Source organism: Oncorhynchus masou, chromosome 17 (genome assembly GCF_036934945.1).
Source record: "Oncorhynchus masou masou isolate Uvic2021 chromosome 17, UVic_Omas_1.1, whole genome shotgun sequence".
Lineage (NCBI taxonomy): Eukaryota > Metazoa > Chordata > Actinopteri > Salmoniformes > Salmonidae > Oncorhynchus > Oncorhynchus masou.
In genome coordinates this window covers 1,112,818-1,132,603 of record NC_088228.1, presented here as the reverse complement: position 1 = coordinate 1,132,603, position 19,786 = coordinate 1,112,818, and the positions used below count along the sequence as shown (strand labels likewise).

At 35.4% G+C, this 19,786-nt stretch overlaps 1 pseudogene; it reads left to right on the top strand.

The window, feature by feature from the left end:
- LOC135558072 (collagen alpha-2(VI) chain-like) overlaps positions 1 to 19,786 on the top strand; it is a 48,801-nt pseudogene that overhangs the window by 21,113 nt on the left and 7,902 nt on the right.

Sequence of the window (19,786 nt, the reverse complement as noted above, 5' to 3'; positions counted from 1 at the left end):
TATATAGTGACTAGTAATACTAGTAATAATGTTTTTATATATAGTGACTAGTAATACCAGTAATAATGTATTTATATATAGGGACTAGTAATACTGTATTTATATAGAGTGACTAGTAATAATGTATTTATATATAGTGACTAGTAATTATGTATTTATATATAGTGACTAGTAATAATGTATTTATATATAGTGACTATTAATACTAGTAAAAATGTGTTTATATATAGTGACTAGTAATAATGTATTTATGTATAGTGACTAGTAATAATGTATTTATGTATAGTGACTAGTAATACTAGTAATAATGTGTTTATATATAGTGACTAGTAATAATGTATTTATATATAGTGACTAGTAATAATGTATTTATATATAGTGACTAGTAATACCAGTAATAATGTATTTATATATAGTGACTAGTAATACCAGTAATAATGTGTTTATATATAGTGACTAGTAATAATGTATTTATATATAGTGACTAGTAATAATGTATTTATATATAGTGACTAGTAATAATGTATTTATATATAGTGACTAGTAATACCAGTAATAATGTATTTATATACAGTGACTAGTAATAATGTATTTATATATAGTGACTAGTAATACTAGTAATAATGTATTTATATATAGTGACTAGTAATACCAGTAATAATGTATTTATATATAGTGACTAGTAATACCAGTAATAATGTATTTATATACAGTGACTAGTAATAATGTATTTATATATAGTGACTAGTAATAATGTATTTATATATAGTGACTAGTAATACTAGTAATAATGTATTTATATATAGTGACTAGTAATACTAGTAATAATGTATTTATATATAGTGACTAGTAATACTAGTAATAATGTATTTATATATAGTGACTAGTAATACTAGTAATAATGTATTTATATATAGTGACTAGTAATACCAGTAATAATGTATTTATATACAGTGACTAGTAATAATGTATTTATATATAGTGACTAGTAATACCAGTAATAATGTATTTATATATAGTGACTAGTAATACCAGTAATAATGTATTTATATATAGTGACTAGTAATAATGTATTTATATATAGTGACTAGTAATACCAGTAATAATGTATTTATATATAGTGACTAGTAATAATGTATTTATATATAGTGACTAGTAATACCAGTAATAATGTATTTATATATAGTGACTAGTAATAATGTATTTATATATAGTGACTAGTAATACTAGTAATAATGTATTTATATATAGTGACTAGCAATACCAGTAATAATGTATTTATATATAGTGACTAGTAATACTAGTAATAATGTTTTTATATATAGTGACTAGTAATACCAGTAATAATGTATTTATATATAGTGACTAGTAATAATGTATTTATATATAGGGACTAGTAATACTGTATTTATATATAGTGACTAGTAATAATGTATTTATATATAGTGACTAGTAATACCAGTAGTAATGTATTTATATATAGTGACTAGTAATACCATTAATAATGTATTTATATATAGTGACTAGTAATACTAGTAAAAATGTGTTTATATATAGTGACTAGTAATAATGTATTTATGTATAGTGACTAGTAATAATGTATTTATGTATAGTGACTAGTAATACTAGTAATAATGTGTTTATATATAGTGACTAGTAATAATGTATTTATATATAGTGACTAGTAATAATGTATTTATATATAGTGACTAGTAATACCAGTAATAATGTATTTATATATAGTGACTAGTAATACCAGTAATAATGTGTTTATATATAGTGACTAGTAATAATGTATTTATATATAGTGACTAGTAATAATGTATATATATATAGTGACTAGTAATAATGTATTTATATATAGTGACTAGTAATACCAGTAATAATGTATTTATATACAGGGACTAGTAATAATGTATTTATATATAGTGACTAGTAATACTAGTAATAATGTATTTATATATAGTGACTAGTAATACCAGTAATAATGTATTTATATATAGTGACTAGTAATACCAGTAATAATGTATTTATATACAGTGACTAGTAATAATGTATTTATATATAGTGACTAGTAATAATGTATTTATATATAGTGACTAGTAATACTAGTAAAAATGTATTTATATATAGTGACTAGTAATACTAGTAATAATGTATTTATATATAGTGACTAGTAATACTAGTAATAATGTATTTATATATAGTGTCTAGTAATACTAGTAATAATGTATTTATATATAGTGACTAGTAATACCAGTAATAATGTATTTATATACAGTGACTAGTAATAATGTATTTATATATAGTGACTAGTAATACCAGTAATAATGTATTTATATATAGTGACTAGTAATACCAGTAATAATGTATTTATATATAGTGACCAGTAATAATGTATTTATATATAGTGACTAGTAATAATGTATTTATATATAGTGACTAGTAATACCAGTAATAATGTATTTATATATAGTGACTAGTAATACCAGTAATAATGTATTTATATATAGTGACTAGTAATAATGTATTTATATATAGTGACTAGTAATACTAGTAATAATGTATTTATATATAGTGACTAGTAATAATGTATTTATATATAGTGACTAGTAATACCAGTAATAATGTATTTATATATAGTGACTAGTAATAATGTATTTATATATAGTGACTAGTAATACTAGTAATAATGTATTTATATATAGTGACTAGCAATACCAGTAATAATGTATTTATATATAGTGACTAGTAATAATGTATTTATATATAGTGACTAGCAATGCCAGTAATAATGTATTTATATATAGTGACTAGCAATACCAGTAATAATGTATTTATATATAGTGACTAGCAATACCAGTAATAATGTATTTATATATAGTGACTAGTAATAATGTATTTATATATAGTGACTAGTAATAATGTATTTATATATAGTGACTAGTAATACTAGTAATAATGTATTTATATATAGTGACTAGTAATACTAGTAATTATGTATTTATATATAGTGACTAGTAATACCAGTAATAATGTAATCTGTTGTTGTGTTGTTCTGATTTCTGTTCTGTTCTTGTAGGGTGAAATCGGTCTGGCTGGTGAAAAGGTGAGATAAATATTTCATTAGGTATTATTTATTGATTTTCAGATCTTGGCAGCGTGGGACTCGAGGTCGATTCTGTGTTATTGCTGAGTGTGTGTGTTTTCAGGGAGAGATCGGCGCTGAGGGGACGAAGGGTGTGGCCGGCCTCGCTGGACGCAACGGGACAGACGGACAGAAGGGGAAGATCGGACGCATCGGCGCTCCCGGCTGCAAAGGAGATCCAGGAGACAGGGTATGTTCTGAGAAACCTGACTAGATCCAGGAGACAGGGTATGTTCTGAGAAACCTGACTAGATCCAGGAGACAGGGTATGTTCTGAGAAACCTGACTAGATCCAGGAGACAGGGTATGTTCTGAGAAACCTGACTAGATCCAGGAGACAGGGTATGTTCTGAGAAACCTGACTAGATCCAGGAGACAGGGTATGTTCTGAGAAACCTGACTAGATCCAGGAGACGGGGTATGTTCTGAGAAACCTGACTAGATCCAGGAGACGGGGTATGTTCTGAGAAACCTGACTAGATCCAGGAAACAGGGTATGTTCTGAGAAACCTGACTAGATCCAGGAGACAGGGTATGTTCTGAGAAACCTGACTAGATCCAGGAGACAGGGTATGTTCTGAGAAACCTGACTAGATCCAGGAGACAGGATATGTTCTGAGAAACCTGACTAGATCCAGGAGACGGGGTATGTTCTGAGAAACCTGACTAGATCCAGGAGACGGGGTATGTTCTGAGAAACCTGACGAGGCCCAGGAGACAGGGTATGTTCTGAGAAACCTGACTAGATCCAGGAGACGGGGTATGTTCTGAGAAACCTGACTAGATCCAGGAGACGGGGTATGTTCTGAGAAACCTGACTAGATCCAGGAGACAGGGTATGTTCTGAGAAACCTGACTAGATCCAGGAGACAGGGTATGTTCTGAGAAACCTGACTAGACCCAGGAGACAGGGTATGTTCTGAGAAACCTGACTAGATCCAGGAGACAGGATATGTTCTGAGAAACCTGACTAGATCCAGGAGACAGGGTATGTTCTGAGAAACCTGACTAGATCCAGGAGACGGGGTATGTTCTGAGAAACCTGACTAGATCCAGGAGACGGGGTATGTTCTGAGAAACCTGACTAGATCCAGGAGACGGGGTATGTTCTGAGAAACCTGACGAGATCCAGGAGACAGGGTATGTTCTGAGAAACCTGACTAGATCCAGGAGACAGGGTATGTTCTGAGAAACCTGACTAGATCCAGGAGACAGGGTATGTTCTGAGAAACATGACTAGATCCAGGAGACAGGGTATGTTCTGAGAAACCTGACTAGATCCAGGAGACGGGGTATGTTCTGAGAAACCTGACTAGATCCAGGAGACAGGGTATGTTCTGAGAAACCTGACTAGATCCAGGAGACGGGGTATGTTCTGAGAAACCTGACTAGATCCAGGAGACAGGGTAGGTAATCAATCAATGCAGCAGCAGGGAACAGAGCAGGGAACTAACACAGACAGTGGAGGTAATAAACAGGTGATAGAGTCCAGGTGAGTCCAATATCGCTGATGCGAGGGAAGGCAGGTGTAATGATGGTGTCAGGAGTGCGTAATGGAGGAGAAGGAGGAGGGGGAGGAGGAGCAGGAGGGGGAGCAGACGTGACACATCTAGTATATGTTACTATTACTAGCAACACTATTGCCTTGATATTTAATTGTGTTCTCAACAAACCTGAATTCTACTTCATTTAAACCAACCATTGAAATCATGTTGTTGATTTGTGGTTGAAATCTGGTTGAAATGAGTGTACATTGATCACTATTTTCCCTGTGTGTGTCTGACAACAGGGACCTGATGGTCACGCAGGAGACGCGGGCAATGGTGGACTTCCTGGAACAGACGGAGAGAAGGTACGCGATTGAGATCAAACAGAATTGTAATAATACAATTACAACGCCTCGTTTGCTGCTTGGACCCTAGTTATACAATCACTGTGTTTGTGTCTCCAGGGAGATCCCGGTCGACCAGGAAGCGCAGGTCCCCTCGGCCCGGTGGGAGATGCTGGACCTAAGGTAAACAGGAAGTCACTGCACACGATATGATGTTACTTGCTACATCCCAGTGTTCCGTACAGCTCTGACATCAGAGGGATCATCCCTGACCTCTGTTGCTCGCCACGGCTCCTCTCTGGTTGTTAGGCCAGGGACCCGATAGAAAGGTTAGAGGTCAAAGTTAGAGGTCAAAGGGTAAATAACCTTGTTGTCTTCCTCCTCCTCAGGGTGAGAGAGGGAGTCCCGGCTCGCCTGGCTTCCCTGGAGCCAAAGGAACACCAGTAAGAAGCTCTACTCCGCACATACTACAACACTCTAACTGGCACAACAATGTAAAATACTATATGTCACATAATAATTTGTGTGTCTCTTCTAGGGAACTATTGGAGGCCCAGGAGACAAGGGAGAACTGGTGAGACCCTCTGAAACACTGCATGATGCCACAGGCAACGTGTTCTAGGGAAACTAGCTCTGTGTCTCAATATTGTCTGTACGCTGTGGCCATAGTCTACTGGTTTCTGTCTCTTAACGGTTGTGTAATGTTTCTCTAATGGTTGTTGGGTTGTTGTGTTTGTAGGGGAGAAGAGGAGACTTTGGATCAAAGGGGACCCCGGGACCAGACGGAGTTAAAGGAGACAAGGTATGACACAACATCGCTCACACACACTTGCTCTCACACGCACGCGTACACACACACACTTTCACTCGCTCAGACACACACACGCCCCCTACCTGCCTGTGTTGTCCTTCTGTGTTTCAGGGCGAGGCAGGACCTGAGGGGCTGAGAGGTCTGCCGGGTGAAGTGGGAAACAAAGGAACCAAGGGGGACAACGGACTCCCGGGGCCACGCGGGCCCCCCGGTACTTCAGGAGCAGCAGGGAAGAACGTAGGTCACAGATCATAGCTTCACCAGTCTGATCACAATGCTTTCCTAATGTTCTTGTCTTCCTGTATGTGTGTGTGTACATGGTCATGTTATGGTGATATGGTGGCAATTTACAGTAACCACGGGGATGGCATCATACTGTTGCTATGGTAACCACTATCTGTGTAACAGGGTACCCGTGGCGACCCCGGTGATGCCGGACCGAGAGGAGACCCCGGCCTGGCAGGACCAAAGGTGTGTGCGTGTTTGTCTGAGTGTGTGTGTGTGTGTGTGTCTGTCTGAGTGTGTGTGTAGTTGTGTGTGTGTGTGTGTGTTTGTCTGAGTGTGTGTGTAGTTGTGTGTGTCTGTCTGTCTGTCTGTCTGTCTGTCTGTCTGAGTGTGTAGTTGTGTGTGTGTGTGTGTGTGTGTGTGTGTGTGTTTGTCTGAGACTCAGTGACGAGGAGCAGGATAAACATGCAGATGTTAAAGATGAGTGAGATGCAAAAGACAACAGAGAAGTTTAACGATTTTCTAGCTGTTGTGGAAGTCAACCTGATATTGCTGTTGACTTCATGCATGACTGTGACTCTATCTTTAATACAGGAGGTTCCCCAAACTAAGTTATCGGGACCTCGAGGGGGGCATGTTTTGGGTTTTTGTCCCTAGCACTACACAGCTGATTCAAATGATCAACTAATCATCAAGCTATTGATCATTTGAATCAGATGTGGAGTGTTCAGGGCAAAAACCAAAACATGCCCCCAGGCGGACCCAGGACCGAGTTTGGGAACCCTCATGTGACTGTTTCGACTGTGTTGTGATTGATTGATCTCTGTACTGATCGATTGATTTCTGTGCTGCTGTAGGGCGACGTGGGAAGAGCTGGCTTCAGTTACCCAGGACCAAGAGGACCAACGGTACGCGCACACACACATGGTATAGGCGAGGACTGTACGGAGATGACAAAGCAGGAATGGGAATGAGAAGGCTACTTAGTGTTGGGAAGGGATCACAGCGGTGATTGAATATGAGTTGAGGTGTTCAGAGGCTTCAGTCTGGAATGGGAGATCGGCAGAAGATGAATGTGCAGGTAGAGATACTGGGGTGCAAAGGAGCTAAATAAATAAATACCAGCATGGGGATGAGGTAGATAGTACAGGTGCAGTGATCTGTAAAGTGCTCTGACAGCTGGTGCTTAAAGACATTTATGGAAAGAGTTTTTGCTTGTGTCTGTCAGGAGTGATGCACTCTGGTGTGAAACAGAGAAATTGTGCGCGATTTGACAAATCATGAGGCAAAGAAGTCAGCCTAAAAAACAGTCGCCTACTTTGTCCCTGTTTTTAACTTGGACTCAATAGGCCTTATTTTTATTAAATACGTCCTTAGTTTGCAATATCTACTAAGATAACATATGGAATTGTTTTTAACATTTAGCCTTTGGATTTCAGGACCCCTGTAGATATAAATAGATGTAAAATATTTGAAAGAACGTAGAATTTGGCTTTTATTACTATAGCACATAGAAATAAATTTAATAACACATTCAGATATGGCAAAACAGAAAGTTAAAAAAATAGCAGCTCTTTACAGCTCGTCACACCCAGTGGCTCTGGGTCTGTTTACAGCTCATCACACCCAGTGGCTCTGGGTCTGTTTACAGCTCATCACACCCAGTGGCTCAGGGTCTGTTTACAGCTCATCACACCCAGTGGCTCTGGGTCTGTTTACAGCTCATCACACCCAGTGGCTCTGGGTCTGTTTACAGCTCATCACACCCAGTGGCTCTGGGTCTGTTTACAGCTCGTCACACCCAGTGGCTCAGGGTCTGTTTACAGCTCATCACACCCAGTGGCTCTGGGTCTGTTTACAGCTCATCACACCCAGTGGCTCTAGGTCTGTTTACAGCTCGTCACACCCAGTGGCTCTGGGTCTGTTTACAGCTCATCACACCCAGTGGCTCTGGGTCTGTTTACAGCTCATCACACCCAGTGGCTCTAGGTCTGTTTACAGCTCGTCACACCCAGTGGCTCTGGGTCTGTTTACAGCTCATCACACCCAGTGGCTCAGGGTCTGTTTACAGCTCATCACACCCAGTGGCTCTGGGTCTGTTTACAGCTCATCACACCCAGTGGCTCTAGGTCTGTTTACAGCTCATCACACCCAGTGGCTCTGGGTCTGTTTACAGCTCGTCACATCCACTTATGTATTTGGTGAATATATTTGAAAATATTTAGTATAGTTTATTGAGTAGGATGGTTCCCTGACACACACACACTCCCTAACAGCCCCTCTAACACACCGTCTGACCTGTGTGTGTTTGCAGGGAGATCGCGGGGAGAAGGGCGGCCCAGGGCCCAGAGGAGGCAGAGGAGACTGTGGCCCCAAGGGAGGACCAGGGGGAAAGGGAACCTCTGGAGAGGAGGGAGAACCAGGGCCTCAGGGAGAACCTGGATTCAGAGGACCAAGAGGAGTGGCTGGACGAGACGTACGTACACAAGCACACACAGACAGTACTTCCACACGGTGTGAGTGTGTTTGAGTGTGTTCGAGTGAGTGAGTGTGTGTGTGTTTGAGTGTGTGTGTTTGAGTGTGTGTGTTTGAGTGTGTGTGTTCGAGTGAGTGAGTGTGTGTGAGTGTGTGTGAGTGTGTTTGAGTGTGTTCGAGTGAGTGAGTGTGTGTGAGTGTGTTTGAGTGTGTGTGTGTGTGTGTGTGTGTGTGTGTGTGTGTGTGTGTGTGTGTGTGTGTGTGTGTGTGTGTGTGTGTGTGTGTGTGTGTGTGTGTGTGTGTGTGTGTGAGTGTGTGTGTGTGTTATAATCTGTGTATGAAAGCATCTCCTTTCTCTCCACAGGGAGATCCAGGTCCTGAGGGAGACCCCGGCCTCACAGTAAGAACCTCTATCCCCTCTCCCTCTACCCAATCTATCCCCTCTACCCCTCTATCCCCTCTACCCCTCTATCCCCTCTCCATCTACCCCCCTATCCCTCTATTCCCCCTCCTTCCATCCCTCTCTCCCCTCTCCCTATCCCTCAATCCCCTCTATCCCTCTCTCTCCATTCCTTTATCCCCTCAATCCCCTCTATCCCTCTTTTGTCATCCCTCTCAGAGAAAGGTCTTGTGATGAAATGTGATGTTTTCATTGTAGGAATGTGACGTTATGAACTACATCAGAGAGACCTGTGGCTGCTGTGGTGAGTTATTCAGACACACACACAACAGCCTGAATCCTCCAACTGAGACCTGGTCAGCAGATAATGGCCCTGAATTAACAGGGTGGAATGACGAGGCGAACAAAACTTAGTGTTCAGTATTAGGCATTAATATTAGTATTCATTTCAGTATTAGGCATTAATATTAGTATTCATTTCAGTATTAGTCATTAATATTAGTATTCATTTCAGTATTAGGCATTCATATTAGTATTCATTTCAGTATTCATTTCAGTATTAGGCATTAATATTAGTATTTCAGTATTAGTATTAGTATTAATTTCAGTATTAATTTCAGTATTTGTACTAATATGAATGTCAGTATTTATATTAATTTTAGTATTAGTATGAATTTCGGTATTTATATTAATTGTAGTATTAGTATGAATTTCAGTATTTATATTAATTTCAGTATTGGTATGAATTTCAGTATTTATATTAATTTTAGTATTAGTATGAATTTCAGTATTTATATTAATTTCAGTATTGGTATGAATTTCAGTATTTATATTAATTTTAGTATTGGTATGAATTTCAGTATTTATATTAATTTTAGTATTAGTATGAATTTCAGTATTTATATTAATTTTAGTATTTATATTAATTTTAGTATTTATATTAATTTCAGTATTTATATTAATTTCAGTATTTATATTAATTTTAGTATTACTATTAATTTCAGTATTTATATTAATTTCAGTATTTATATTAATTTTAGTATTAGTATTAATTTTAGTATTTATATTAATTTTAGTATTTATATTAATTTCAGTATTTATATTAATTTAGTATTAGTATTAATTTCAGTATTTATATTAATTTCAGTATTAGTATGAATTTCAGTATTTATATTAATTTTAGTATTGGTATGAATTTCAGTATTTATATTAATTTTAGTATTAGTATGAATTTCAGTATTTATATTAATTTTAGTATTTATATTAATTTTAGTATTTATATTAATTTCAGTATTTATATTAATGTTAGTATTTATATTAATTTTAGTATTAGTATGAATTTCAGTATGTATATTAATTTTAGTATTAGTATTAATTTCAGTATTTATATTAGTTTTAGTATTAGTATGAATTTCAGTATAATATTAATTTCAGTATTTATATTAATTTCAGTATTTATATTAATTTTAGTATTTATATTAATTTTAGTATTAGTATGAATGTCAGTATTTATATTAATTTTAGTATTAGTATGAATTTCAGTATTTATATTAATTTTAGTATTGGTATTAATAACAGTATTTATATTAATTGTAGTATTAGTATGAATTTCAGTATTTATATTAATTTTAGTATTAGTATGAATTTCAGTATTTATATTAATTTTAGTATTGGTATTAATAACAGTATTTATATTAATTGTAGTATTAGTATGAATTTCAGTATTTATATTAATTGTAGTATTAGTATGAATTTCAGTATTTATATTAATTTTAGTATTGGTATTAATTTCAGTATTTATATTAATTTTAGTATTAGTATGAATTTCAGTATTTATATTAATTTTAGTATTGGTATTAATTTCAGTATTTATATTAATTTCAGTATTTATATTAATTTTAGTATTTATATTAATTTTAGTATTAGTATGAATTTCAGTATTTATATTAATTTCAGTATTTATATTAATTTTAGTATTAGTATGAATTTCAGTATTTATATTAATTTTAGTATTGGTATGAATTTCAGTATTTATATTAATTTTAGTATTAGTATGAATTTCAGTATTTATATTCATTTTAGTATGTGTATGAATTTCAGTATTTATATTAATTTTAGTGTTAGTATGAATTTCAGTATTTATATTAATTTTAGTATTAGTATTAATCTCAGTATTAATATTAGTATTAATTTCAGTATTAATATTAGTATTAATTTCAGTATTTATATTAATTTTAGTATTAGTATGAATTTCAGTATTTATATTAATTTTAGTATTAGTATGAATTTCAGTATTTATATTAATTTTAGTATTGGTATGAATTTCAGTATTTATATTAATTTCAGTATTAATATTAGTATTAATTTCAGTATTAATATTAGTATTAATTTCAGTATTAATATTAGTATTAATTTCGGTATTTATATTAATTTTAGTATTGGTATTAATTTCAGTATTTATATTAATTTTAGTATTAGTATGAATTTCAGTATTAATATTAGTATTAATTTCAGTATTTATATTAATTTTAGTATTGGTATGAATTTCAGTATTAATATTAGTATTAATTTCAGTATTAATATTAGTATTAATTTCAGTATTTATATTAATTGTAGTATTTATATTAATTTTAGTATTAGTATTACTCCAAGATGTATTCAATTATACAGTAGTTTTATTTTTTTCATGTTTTGTCATTACAAGTGCATTCCAAAAAATGAAGGCCTCAAGTTCAAAAAGCTCCATACATCTGCAGAATCCGCTAATTACCTCTCAGTAAGAGTCAAATAACTAGTGCGTATAACCTGAGACTATTCAATCAGTATAGAAGCGAGTGTATAACAACATCAGCTATTTGTCATGTAAAACCGTCAAATTGGACCATAAAGGTTAACATTACATTATAGAGAGCTCAGTGTACTAGCAGTGTCAATTTCCATAAAGCTACACACGGCTTTGTGTTAAACAACGCTAGAAACGTCACATTATTAACCATCAACACATGCGACAAGAATACCGGAAACCCAATAGCCTAGAGCTAGCTAGCGCTTAGCAAAACACATTTCCTGTTAGCATAATGCGAGCGAAATTTTAAATGCTATTTTCATACCAATAAACATGTTTAACACATTCTATCTTCACTTTGCATATGTACATATTTTACCTGAAATTAACTGAGCCTTCGTTTATAGAAAATAAACCCAATAGGAGCTATAAAAAAAATTGTTGAAAGAGTCTAAAAAGTTAGTGTGCCATCTTGTTATCTTGTTCACTTTGCTTACATGTAAACCATTAGCATCCTAGTGAACCTCTATTACTTAAAATGGTGAAAATACCAACCAGTTTATCACTCGGTTTAAAACTCCCTTCAATTACCTTGAAATATCACCAAACTCATGGACTACAGAGCCTTCAGAAACAATTCACACCCCTTTACCTTTCCCACATTGTGTTGTGTTACAGCCTGAATTTAACATGGATTAAATTGAGAATTTGTGTCATTGATCTACACACAATAACCCATAATGTCAAAGTGGAATTATGTTTGTAGAAAAAAAATGTAACATTAAAAGCTGAAATACCTTGAGTCAATGAGTATTCAACCCCTTTGTTATGGTAAGCCTAAATGAGTTCAGGAGTAAACATTTTGCATAATAATTTGCATGGACTCAATAATAGTGGTTAACTTAATTAACGTAACATGAGCCGAACAAAGAAGAAGCGGTAGTCGCTAAGCAACATTAACCCCTGTTGTCCGTGCAGACGAACACACCGTTAACCCCTGTTGTCCGTGCAGACTGTGAGAAAGCAGACGAACACACCGTTAACCCCTGTTGTCCGTGCAGACTGTGAGAAAGCAGACAAACACACCGTTAACCCCTGTTGTCCGTGCAGACAAACACACCGTTAACCCCTGTTGTCCGTGCAGACTGTGAGAAAGCAGACAAACACATCGTTAACCCCTGTTGTCCGTGCAGACAAACACACCGTTAACCCCTGTTGTCCGTGCAGACAAACACACCGTTAACCCCTGTTGTCCGTGCAGACAAACACACCGTTAACCCCTGTTGTCCGTGCAGACAAACACACCGTTAACCCCTGTTGTCCGTGCAGACTGTGAGAAAGCAGACAAACACACCGTTAACCCCTGTTGTCCGTGCAGACAAACACACCGTTAACCCCTGTTGTCCGTGCAGACAAACACACCGTTAACCCCTGTTGTCCGTGCAGACTGTGAGAAAGCAGACAAACACACCGTTAACCCCTGTTGTCCGTGCAGACAAACACACCGTTAACCCGTTGTCCGTGCAGACTGTGAGAAAGCAGACGAACACACCGTTAACCCCTGTTGTCCGTGCAGACGAACACACCGTTAACCCCTGTTGTCCGTGCAGACTGTGAGAAAGCAGACAAACACACCGTTAACCCGTTGTCCGTGCAGACTGTGAGAAAGCAGACGAACACACCGTTAACCCCTGTTGTCCGTGCAGACGAACACACCGTTAACCCCTGTTGTCCGTGCAGACTGTGAGAAAGCAGACAAACACACCGTTAACCCCTGTTGTCCGTGCAGACAAACACACCGTTAACCCGTTGTCCGTGCAGACTGTGAGAAAGCAGACGAACACACCGTTAACCCCTGTTGTCCGTGCAGACGAACACACCGTTAACCCCTGTTGTCCGTGCAGACTGTGAGAAAGCAGACAAACACACCGTTAACCCGTTGTCCGTGCAGACTGTGAGAAAGCAGACGAACACACCGTTAACCCCTGTTGTCCGTGCAGACGAACACACCGGTAACCCCTGTTGTCCGTGCAGACTGTGAGAAAGCAGACAAACACACCGTTAACCCCTGTTGTCCGTGCAGACTGTGAGAAAGCAGACAAACACACCGTTAACCCCTGTTGTCCGTGCAGACTGTGAGAAAGCAGGCAAACACACCGTTAACCCCTGTAACCCTGTACTGTGATGTCCGTGCAGACTGTGAGAAGCGGTGTGGGGCGCTGGACATCGTGTTTGTGATTGACAGCTCAGAGTCCGTTGGTCTCGCCAACTTCACTCTGGAGAAGAACTTTGTGATCAACACCATCAACAGACTGGGATCTATGGCCAAGGACCCCAACTCAGAGACAGGTACACACACACACAACGACTATAGGCTTATTTGTGCTGTGTTAATTCAGATTCTGATCACTCAAAACTATTTTTTTTTTTACACCCAGATAACTTCTCCTGCTAGTACCGATTGTGTAGAATGTCTTTTTTTTTGACTCCGGCATACCCCCCACAGGTACCAGAGTGGGGGTGGTACAGTACAGTCACAGTGGAACCTTCCAGGCCATCAGGCTCAATGACTCCAAGATCGACTCCCTGTCTGCCTTCAAGGTATATCAAGTTTTTTTTTTTTTTTTTACCTTTATTTAACCAGGCAAGTCAGTTAAGAACAAATTCTTATTTTCAATGACGGCCTAGGAACAGTGGGTTAACTGCCTGTTCAGGGGCAGAACGGCAGATTTGTACCTTGTCAGCTTGGGGATTTGAACTTGCAACCTTCCGGTTACTAGTCCAACCACTAGGCTACCCTGCCGCCCCGATTGTGGCTTCAAGGTAGAGGGCTGCATTCCCTGGTGGGTCATTGTAGCGCGTTCTGCATTTTTCACGCTGCGGGCGAGCGGGTCAGACATATAACTTTGGGAGTTCAATATTTTTTGTTGTCCCGCAAATCATTTGGAAACGGTCATCTTTCTGCTTTGTATGCGTTAGCCTTTTGTATTAAAACCTTTGTCACCTTATACACACTCAGCATTCGCTGCTTCAACCTCTGCTGCGGCTACCTCTCCTCTCCTAGTTGGGCTCCTCTCATTGAAATAGAGTAGGCTGCCTACGAGTCACTGGCAGTTATATTTCCTAGGAAATTAATTTTAGACTATTAGACTATAGTTTACTACTGTGTCTGTAAATACATATTGATAATGTAAAGTTAAATAAAGGTTAAATAAATAAATAAAATAGAAAAGAACGAGTCGAGGTCCAACCAATTTTTTTTAGCATCATTGAAAAGGAAAACGCATGGACAGGCTACTAGCATATAGGATTTAGCCTACCTTTAGGAGGACGATTAGCATATAGGATTTAGCCTACCTTTAGGAGGACGATTAGCATATAGGATTTAGCCGTAGGAGGACGATTAGCATATAGGATTTAGCCTACCTTTAGGAGGACGATTAGCATATAGGATTTAGCCTACCTTTAGGAGGACGATTAGCATATAGGATTTAGCCTACCTTTAGGAGGACGATTAGCATATAGGATTTTAGCCGTAGGAGGATGATTAGCATATAGAATTTAGCCGTAGGAGGACGATTAGCATATAGGATTTAGCCTACCTTTAGGAGGACGATTAGCATATAGGATTTAGCCTACCTTTAGGAGGACGATTAGCATATAGGATTTAGCGGTAGGAGGACGATTAGCATATAGGATTTAGCCTACCTTTAGGAGGACGATGAGCATATAGGATTTAGCCTACCTTTAGGAGGACGATCAGCATATAGGATTTAGCCTACCTTTAGGAGGACGATTAGCATATAGGATTTAGCGGTAGGAGGACGATTAGCATATAGGATTTAGCCTACCTTTAGGAGGACAATTAGCATATAGGATTTAGCCTTAGGAGGACGATTAGCATATATGATTTAGCCGTAGGAGGACGATTAGCATATAGGATTTAGCCGTAGGAGGACGATTAGCATATAGGATTTAGCCGTAGGAGGACGATTAGCATATAGGATTTAGCCGTAGGAGGACGATTAGCATATAGGATTTAGCCGTAAGAGGACAATTAGCATATAGGATTTAGCCTGCCTTTCGGAGGACGATTAGCATATAGGATTTATTCGTCATACTTCAAGGTAATATAACAATAATAACAATAATAAACTATATACCAATAATATGTGACCTCTACCTCAGAGTAATATAATAATAATAAACTATATAGCAATAATATGTGACTCCCTGTCTGTGACTCCCCGACACACAAGTCTAACATTACCTGACAACTGAAGACTTGTATTAGCTCCCCGAGTTAATGCCAAGGCTTTAGCTCAGCGGGCGACACAGTCTTGTGGTGTTCAGATCGCATGAGTTTGACCTTCGAACTCAGACTGAGACATAAACACACACACCCCCGCCCTCCCTCGGCCCGACCCTTTGCAGGATGAGACCTGAAGACTTGCATTAACTCCCCGAGCTCAGTGGGCTAACACCTTCCCACCCTGTCCGTCTGTCTTCAGGATGCAGTGAAGCGTCTGGAGTGGATAGCCGGGGGGACGTGGACCCCGTCAGCGCTGAAGTACGCCTACGACCACCTGATCAAGGACAGCCGCCGAGCTAAAGCCAACGTCACCGTGGTGGTCATCACAGACGGACGGTTCGACCCCAGGGACGACGACTCACTGCTCACATACCTCTGCAGGTACCAGACCCGGGAGCTGGAGCTGTGTGTGTGTTGTGGGGGGTGTGGATGGTTTTGTGTGTGTGTGTGTGTGTGTGTGTGTGTGTGTGTGTGTGTGTGTGTGTGTGTGTGTGTGTGTGTGCGTCGAGGGTGGACACATGTTTTATCAGCTGTGTGTGCCACCTATCTTATGATTTGTGTGTGTGTGTGTGTGTGTGTGTGTGTGTGTGTGTGTGTGTGTGTGTGTGTGTGTGTGTGTGTGTGTGTGTGTGTGTGTGCGTGCGTGTGTGAGCAGCGACCCCAGTGTGGACGTGAGCGCTATAGGTATAGGGGACATGTTTGACCAGATAGAGGAGAATGAGAGCCTGAAGAGTATAGCCTGTCAGAGAGACGGTAGGGTGCTGGGGATGAGGCGCTTCGCTGATCTGGTGGCGGAGGAGTTCATCGACAAGATAGAGACCGTGCTCTGCCCAGGTACACACACACACACCTAAACACACACATTCTCTTGTACACATAGTACTTGTATAACAGAGATAAAAGATGAATACTTCTCTCTTAGACCCTGTGATCGTGTGTCCTGACCTTCCCTGTAAAACTGGTAAGATCATTCTGATACATACTATAACAGATACATACTATAATAATAGATACATACTATAATAGATACATACTATAATAATAGATACATACTATAATAGATACATACTATAATAATAGATACTATAATAGATACATACTATAATAATAGATACATACTATAATAATAGATACATACTATAACAGATACATACTATAATAATAGATACTATAATAGATACATACTATAACAGATACATACTATAATAATAGATACATACTATAATAATAGATACATATTATAACAGATACATACTATAACAGATACATACTATAACAGATACATACTATAATAGATACATACTATAACAGATACATACTATAATAGATACATACTATAACAGATACATACTATAACAGATACATACTATAACAGATACATACTATAACAGATACATACTATAACAGATACATACTATAACAGATACATACTATAATAATAGATACATACTATAACAGATACATACTATAATAGATACATACTATAACAGATACATACTATAATAGATACATACTATAATAGATACATACTATAATAATAGATACTATAATAGATACATATTAAAACAGATACATACTATAACAGATACATACTATAACAGATACATACTATAACAGATACATATTATAACAGATACATATTATAATAATAGATACATATTATAACAGATACATACTATAATAGATACATACTATAACAGATACATATTATAACAGATACATACTATAATAGATACATACTATAACAGATACATATTATAATAATAGATATATATTATAACAGATACATACTATAATAATAGATACTATAACAGATACATACTATAATAGATACATACTATAACAGATACATATTATAATAATAGATACATATTATAACAGATACATACTATAATAATAGATACTATAACAGATGCATACTATAACAATAGATACATACTATAACAGATACATACTATAATAATAGATACTATAACAGATGCATACTATAACAGATACATACTATAACAGATACATACTATAATAATAGATACATACTATAATAATAGATACATACTATAACAGATACATACTATAATAATAGATACTATAACAATAGATACATACTATAACAGATACATACTATAACAGATACATACTATAACAGATACATACTATAATAATAGATACTATAACAATAGATACATACTATAACAGATACATACTATAACAGATACATACTATAACAGATACATACTATAATAATAGATACATACTATAATAATAGATACATACTATAACAGATACATACTATAATAATAGATACATACTATAACAGATGCATATTATAATAATAGATACATACTATAACAGATACATACTATAACAGATACATACTATAACAGATACATACTATAATAATAGATACATACTATAATAATAGATACATACTATAATAATAGATACATACTATAACAGATACATACTATAACAGATACATACTATAACAGATACATACTATAATAATAGATACATACTATAACAGATACATACTCTAACAGATACACACTATAACAGATACATACTATAATAGATACATACTATAATAATAGATACTATAATAGATACATATTAAAACAGATACATACTATAACAGATACATACTATAACAGATACATAACAGATACATATAACAGATACATATTATAACAGATACATATTATAATAATAGATACATATTATAACAGATACATACTATAATAGATACATACTATAACAGATACATATTATAACAGATACATACTATAATAGATACATACTATAACAGATACATATTATAATAATAGATATATATTATAACAGATACATACTATAATAATAGATACTATAACAGATACATACTATAATAGATACATACTATAACAGATACATATTATAATAATAGATACATATTATAACAGATACATACTATAATAATAGATACTATAACAGATGCATACTATAACAATAGATACATACTATAACAGATACATACTATAATAATAGATACATACTATAACAGATACATACTATAATAATAGATACTATAACAGATGCATACTATAACAGATACATACTATAACAGATACATACTATAATAATAGATACATACTATAATAATAGATACATACTATAACAGATACATACTATAATAATAGATACTATAACAATAGATACATACTATAACAGATACATACTATAACAGATACATACTATAACAGATACATACTATAATAATAGATACATACTATAATAATAGATACATACTATAACAGATACATACTATAACAGATACATACTATAATAATAGATACATACTATAATAATAGATACATACTATAACAGATACATACTATAACAGATACATACTATAATAATAGATACATACTATAACAGATACATACTATAACAGATACATACTATAACAGATACATACTATAATAATAGATACATACTATAATAATAGATACATACTATAACAGATACATACTATAATAATAGATACATACTATAACAGATGCATATTATAATAATAGATACATACTATAATAATAGATACATACTATAACAGATACATACTATAACAGATACATACTATAACAGATACATACTATAACAGATACATACTATGACAATAGATACATACTATAATAGATACATACTATAATAATAGATACATACTATAACAGACACATACTATAACAGATACATACTATAATAACAGATACTATAACAGATACATACTATAACAGATACATACTATAATAATAGATACATACTA